Source organism: Alligator sinensis, unplaced genomic scaffold (genome assembly GCF_000455745.1).
Source record: "Alligator sinensis unplaced genomic scaffold, ASM45574v1 scaffold533_1, whole genome shotgun sequence".
NCBI classification, from domain to species: Eukaryota; Metazoa; Chordata; order Crocodylia; family Alligatoridae; genus Alligator; species Alligator sinensis.
The window spans coordinates 36,824-42,506 of record NW_005842330.1 but is presented as its reverse complement, the minus strand read 5'-3'; the positions used below and the strand labels follow the sequence as shown (position 1 = coordinate 42,506).

Genomic DNA, 5,683 nt, shown 5'->3' with positions numbered 1-5,683 from the left:
AGCTCAAACTCCTTGAGACTGAGGGGAACACAGACTCCAGGTCTCCCAAGTCACTAGGCTCTTTACAGAGGAGGCTTTTAGTGTACATTGAAGTGCATCTTCTCAGGGCTGGGACAGAAGTAACTACAGGTTTCTGTTTTAATGCTCTCTACATTCAGATTGACTGTACACTTGCTCTGTAATAATGTCATTTCTCCAGAATGCAAGGGGATAAGGATTTTTTCCTCTCTCTTTGATTAATTAAAAGCAAACAAACAATTTATCTCTAATAAATGAATGAGTACTCTTGGGGCTATCAGCTCTCCCAGCTGGCCATTAATCCCCAGGAAATGACCCAAGCCTTGATTATTATTACTAAAATATATTGCTAATGTAATTTAGAGCTTCCTCAAACAGATTTTTAAATATATTCTGATGCTCTGTGTCCACATAATTTATATAAAAAACCCAAGCCAAAATAATCATGGAACAGCATGATGTTCACTTTGCTTGTAAGATCTAGCCCTTCCACTATCTTACATCTGTCTTGTCTATTTGGACTCTAAGCCCTTCAAGATGGGGACTGTTTCTCATTCCTTGTTGATGCAGTGATTGGCCCCATTCTGGGGAGTTGGCTCCTAGACACTACTGTAATAAACATGAAAAAAAAAAATGCTGGGCAACATTAAGCGTATAAGTTCTAGATAAGCATATGGTGTATATCAGTTCATATAAATAGATGTCATACTTATGTGTAATATCTCATATGTAATGCCTCAAGTTGAGTTTAATATTGCCATTTGACAAAAGAATTTCAGGTGGAGTAGTGGACTGCCAAATGGGTATAGCAACATGGGAAGAAATACAGGAATGGATATAGTTGATGCAAAAGAATATTGAGGTAGCAGAGCAAAAGGCTGATGAAGTGATAAACAGTATCCAAAAAACTGGAGACCTAGGTAAATATGGCAGTCACAATGGTTAGAATGAAATGAGTTGAAAGGAAGAGGAATTACAACAGCTTACAGTTGGAAATAAGGCCCACTTTCATAATGTGAGGTTGTATGACAAATGAAACAAACTACCTAAGGAAATGATCGATTCTCTAGTTTTTGATGCCTTCGGGCTGAGACTGGGTGCCTTCTAGAAGACATGGTTTAGTCAGATCTGCTTTGCGCTCAACATAGGTATAAATAGGTAGAATTATTAGGCTGTAATATAAGAATCTGAGAGAGACCTAATGTCCTCCTGGCCTTAGAATCTCTGAAATAAATCACTGGAGGATACTATGTTATATGAGGTGAAAACATGGACAGCGGATGGGTGAGGCTCATGCTTTGGAAGCAACATTTAGATGAGGAGGAAGTGTGCCAACCTTGCAGCCCCATAGGAAGGTGGCATGGGAAGCAAGGGGGAGCTCCTACTTTTATATAGAAAATCATAGCGGTTAGGGTCACAAGCCTAAGGGGAGGGAACAGGTAAAAGGTAAAGAAATATCAACACTGTGGTAATGTATACTCAGCACCTTAATTTCCTCCCACACCTCTAGAAGAATCCCCAAAACAAGCCTTTAGTTCCTGGAGCACTCAAACAGCAGCCTGCAGCTGCCTCCAAGTCTGAGTGCAGCTCCTTCAGCCCACAGTCCTGGCTGACCGAGCCAGTGAGATCTCTAGCTCCTCTGCGCACTCCTTTGTGCAGAGCTAGCCAGGTCCCATGTGCAGCTGCTCTCTCTGCCCCTTACCACAGCCTCAAGCTTCTTCTTCCCTTGCCCTCCAGCCCCTGGGGGTTTCTGGGAGATTCAGTCTGCCTCTTGGTCCCACCTCCTGTTATACCCGTTACATTCACATTACTAGGGACTTACCAAACTCAAGGCAGCTGCTGGCCGATTTCATGGTGAAAGCACAGACCCAGCAACCATTTCTGTGAGCAGAGTTCAGTGTCCCCCCCCATGCCTCTGATTGGCTGAGTGCCCCCAGTGGCCCTGCCCCTTGCCACTGATCAGCTGTAAGGTCTGTCCATCATACAGCCTTCTGCCTCTCATCACTGATTGGTGGACAGGGGCAGTGCTATATGACATACAGCTCTCACAGCCAATCAGCAGTGAGGAGTGGGGCAGCAGCCATGTTGGGCTGCCCATTGTATAAGTAGCCCCTCCTCCACACTTCCACCCTGGCAAGCTGCACAGCTGGGCTGCAACATGGGGAGGACTTTATTTTCAGTAAGTTTTCTTTTTTTCGTCCACAGATTTAATGGATTTAGTGGGGATTGCCCATTTTCATAGATTTCAGTAGCTCCCTACACATTACACAAGGAAGCCAAAGAAAGAGGGTCTGATGCAGTTTAGAATGATGAAGGCAAGAGTTTTAGCTTAAGGCCTGCAGAAAAAAATAGTTTTACAGACTTGTATAGGAAAATACCGCAAGGAAGGGAATGATAAAAGAATATAAATGATAGCATATAAGAACTATTGAGGAGTGCTCTCTGTTGGGAAAAAACAGAAGAGTAAAAAATTGCCCCAAAGTTGCAAATTTACTTTTCAGTAAGTGGATAGAAATGTCAATAGTGAGGGAGCATGGGAAAGAAGACCTGATCTGTTTAACTGGTTAGCTAAAAATCACTAGCCTTTTGTAGCAGATCCCTTGTTACAGCATTAACACAAGTGCCATTCCACTGATGATCAGACAGTGGGCTGCCAATTCAAATAAGGCACTTGCCAGTCTTTTAGGATCTCAAGTTCATACTAAGTGAAAGAGAAATGTTGCTTCACCTAGTGTGTCCTTTAGTATATTGTTTATTGTAACTTTGTACAGCCAGCATTGGCATATTGGATGTCCCCAACTCAGGAATCTCACATTAAGCCAGTTTGCAGTCATGTCTAGTGAGTTTTAGAACTACTCTCATACACACATATATTTTCTTTATTTGGAAACTAAACCATACACTTTAATTAGTCAGGCATTTTGTTTCCTTTCAGAGGACAGGGCATGTGACAGTATTACTCAGACAACCATTTCACTGTAGTGAACACACATTTCTGGGTGAGATGATTACTTGCATCAATACATAATTTCTTTTCCACTCAGTACCCAAACTTCAACAAAAAGAGTAAGCAGAGTTGCTGTTCGTTTCTGCTCAGTTGGACTAGCCAATATAATTGGCACTACTGACTACACTTGAAAAAAGGTCATGGCCTTTTCTGTAATGAAGACATCCTTCCAACCAGAAAAGATTTCCATAGGAGAAAACAAGTCATATTTGACATCTGAAAACATCATTTTGAAACTAGTTGACAAACAGCCAAGTTGCAGTCATAGTGCTTATTTGTGGCAAATGCTAGTTCAACTGACTAGTAGGAATTTTTTCTAAGACATGCAATTGTGAGTTAAATTTCTTGATTCTTATTTTATCTATCATAGATATATATCTCTCACACAAATACACATTACTATGTTGCTCAGCAGTTAGTCTTTTGGTTGCTTAAAAACCAATGCAAGTCATCCCTGTTTACAACTGGATAATCTATGGTAGTGTTAGTTAATCATTTGTTATTTTACTTTAGACAATTAAAGAAAAGATACAATTAGGTATCCTCAGTGTTTGCAGCAGTCAACATTTTCCACAGAAAATGTAAGCTAGTGAAAGATTACAGTGCCAGATCCTGAGAAATATATTCTGAGACAAAACTGGCAATTTTAGCAATATAGCCACTGTGTGCTTAGTAGGGCTGTGTGCTTAGTAGTGCTGAATCAGGCCAAATCTCCAAGTCTGAATTGAATCAGGAGACCCCTTAAAAGGTCAAATTGAATTGAAAGCCTCCGAATCAATTCGGGAAAGATTCAGCACCGATATGGAGATTTGGCCATAGACTAAACAGGCAGCAGTCCTTACCACGCTGGACAGGACACAGCTGCCTCCAGCTGGTAAGTCTGTTGTGGTGGGTGGAGTGGGGAGGGAAGGGAAGGGAAGGGAAGGGGCATAGCAGGGGCAGATCAATGCCCCCACAGTGAGGGAGGAATTGAGGCTGGGGCTGGGACTTGGGCTGGGGCAAGGTTGTGGGAGCAGTGGTGAGACCCACTGGACAAGTCACCACATGAGCAGCTCCCAGACCAGTGGCATGCAGCAGTGCGTGCAGCCCCACCCACTCCCTGAGCAGTGCTTGCCCCAGCCCGGGTCCCAGCCCCAGCCCCAATCCTTCCTTCACTCTGGGTGCATTGATCTGCACCCCTCTCCACATCCCTCCCCTCTCCACTGTGCCCACCACAACATACTTACCAGCTAGAGGCAGCTGTATTTTGTCCAGCGCGGTAAGGACTGCTACCTGTTTAGTCTATGGCTGAATCTCCAAATTGGGGCTGAATCTTTGGATCTGATTCAGCTGAATCGAATAGGGACAGTGATTCAAATCACTGAATTGAATCACTGTCCCTTTGAATCAGCCGAATCTGAATCCAAATGGAATACTTGCTGCTTTGCACAGGCCTAGTGGTAGATCTCAATAAACCTATCCCTTAATTTCTCCACCCTCTCTGGGAGGAGAGGGAGAGGAATGGGGCAGGAGACCAAGGTATCTTTTATCAACTTACCAGGGGTTGCCAGCTTTTAGACTATAGCATTCTCAGGGAACCTGGAATGCTGTGATCCACTAAAGGATGTGGAGCAGCCCCACCAGAAACAGGCTTTTCTTCCACAAAAATATTTTTATTATGTATGTGTTGTCTGAGCTTTGAATAAGTTTGAGTAAGGCTAAATCCATACAAAATCATTTTTACAACTCATGCTATTTTATTTTATTTCTGTTTCCATGTTCTTCTCCATTCAGTTTTCAGTGAGGCCAGTGGTAGGGGAATGCTCTCACTTTATATTAAGCCACTATTGATTTATTCTGCTTGCCATTACTATGACTCAGGAAGAAGTAAAACAGAAATGGAGTAAATGGAAAAGAAGGGTTTGTGAAACTTATCAAATGAATCTGACACTCCTATTGATGTCTCACTGGAGTTGATAGGAGATTTCTGAGAATAAAGTGAGCAAGATTTGACACAGTGTTATCTCCATTACGTTTTTATTGATTCTTGAAAAGCGATGTAATGAGGCATTGTTAGATAAATGGATTACATAAATTACATATAGATTGGACTAAAAGATAGTAAACAGAAGTGCAAACAATTTTGAAAAAAAATTATAACAATGTAAGTTTGTAAAAGAAAGGGAGGAACACAGTAGACAGAAGAGGAGAAAGGAGGCAAAAAAAAAAAGTTATCAAGAATGAATGGTTCTTGTCTTAACATAATCTTATGTGATGGTTTTATTAGTTGCTGATGGAAACCATTTGCTCCAACACTATACCATCTCAGCTTCTTCTGTTCTTAACACAAACAGGCCCAAAGCAAAACTTTGGATCAATAGGCTCAGCCTTGCGGCACTGGTCAGCTTAAGCAAAAATCCCCTTTGTTTGGGTTTTTTTAATTATTCACCCCTATGTGGTGTTGGTGTCCTTTCCTTATTTCAGTTGGGATTGCTGATTTTTGTGCTCTGGAATCTTCCTCCTTGCTAGTTCTTAGTAACCAGGAACAGGTTGATCCTGCCCCTAGTATTGTTTGCTGTTTGCTTGGTCCTGTGTGGGTAAAGCATTGGACTTTGGGAAGTTTTGTCTCTGACATTTAATTCAAAAGTAAAAAAATAATTCATGAGTTCAAATATATTT

General features: G+C 41.8%; 1 long non-coding RNA gene across 1 annotated transcript in view; it reads right to left on the bottom strand.

The window, feature by feature from the left end:
* LOC102380830 overlaps positions 1 to 1,930 on the bottom strand; it is a 22,037-nt gene extending 20,107 nt beyond the window's left edge. The window contains exon 1 of the long non-coding RNA XR_003095230.1: positions 1,841 to 1,930. This is a non-coding gene — a long non-coding RNA (uncharacterized LOC102380830). The remainder of the gene's footprint in view (positions 1 to 1,840) is intronic.
* Positions 1,931 to 5,683: the final 3,753 nt, after the last annotated feature.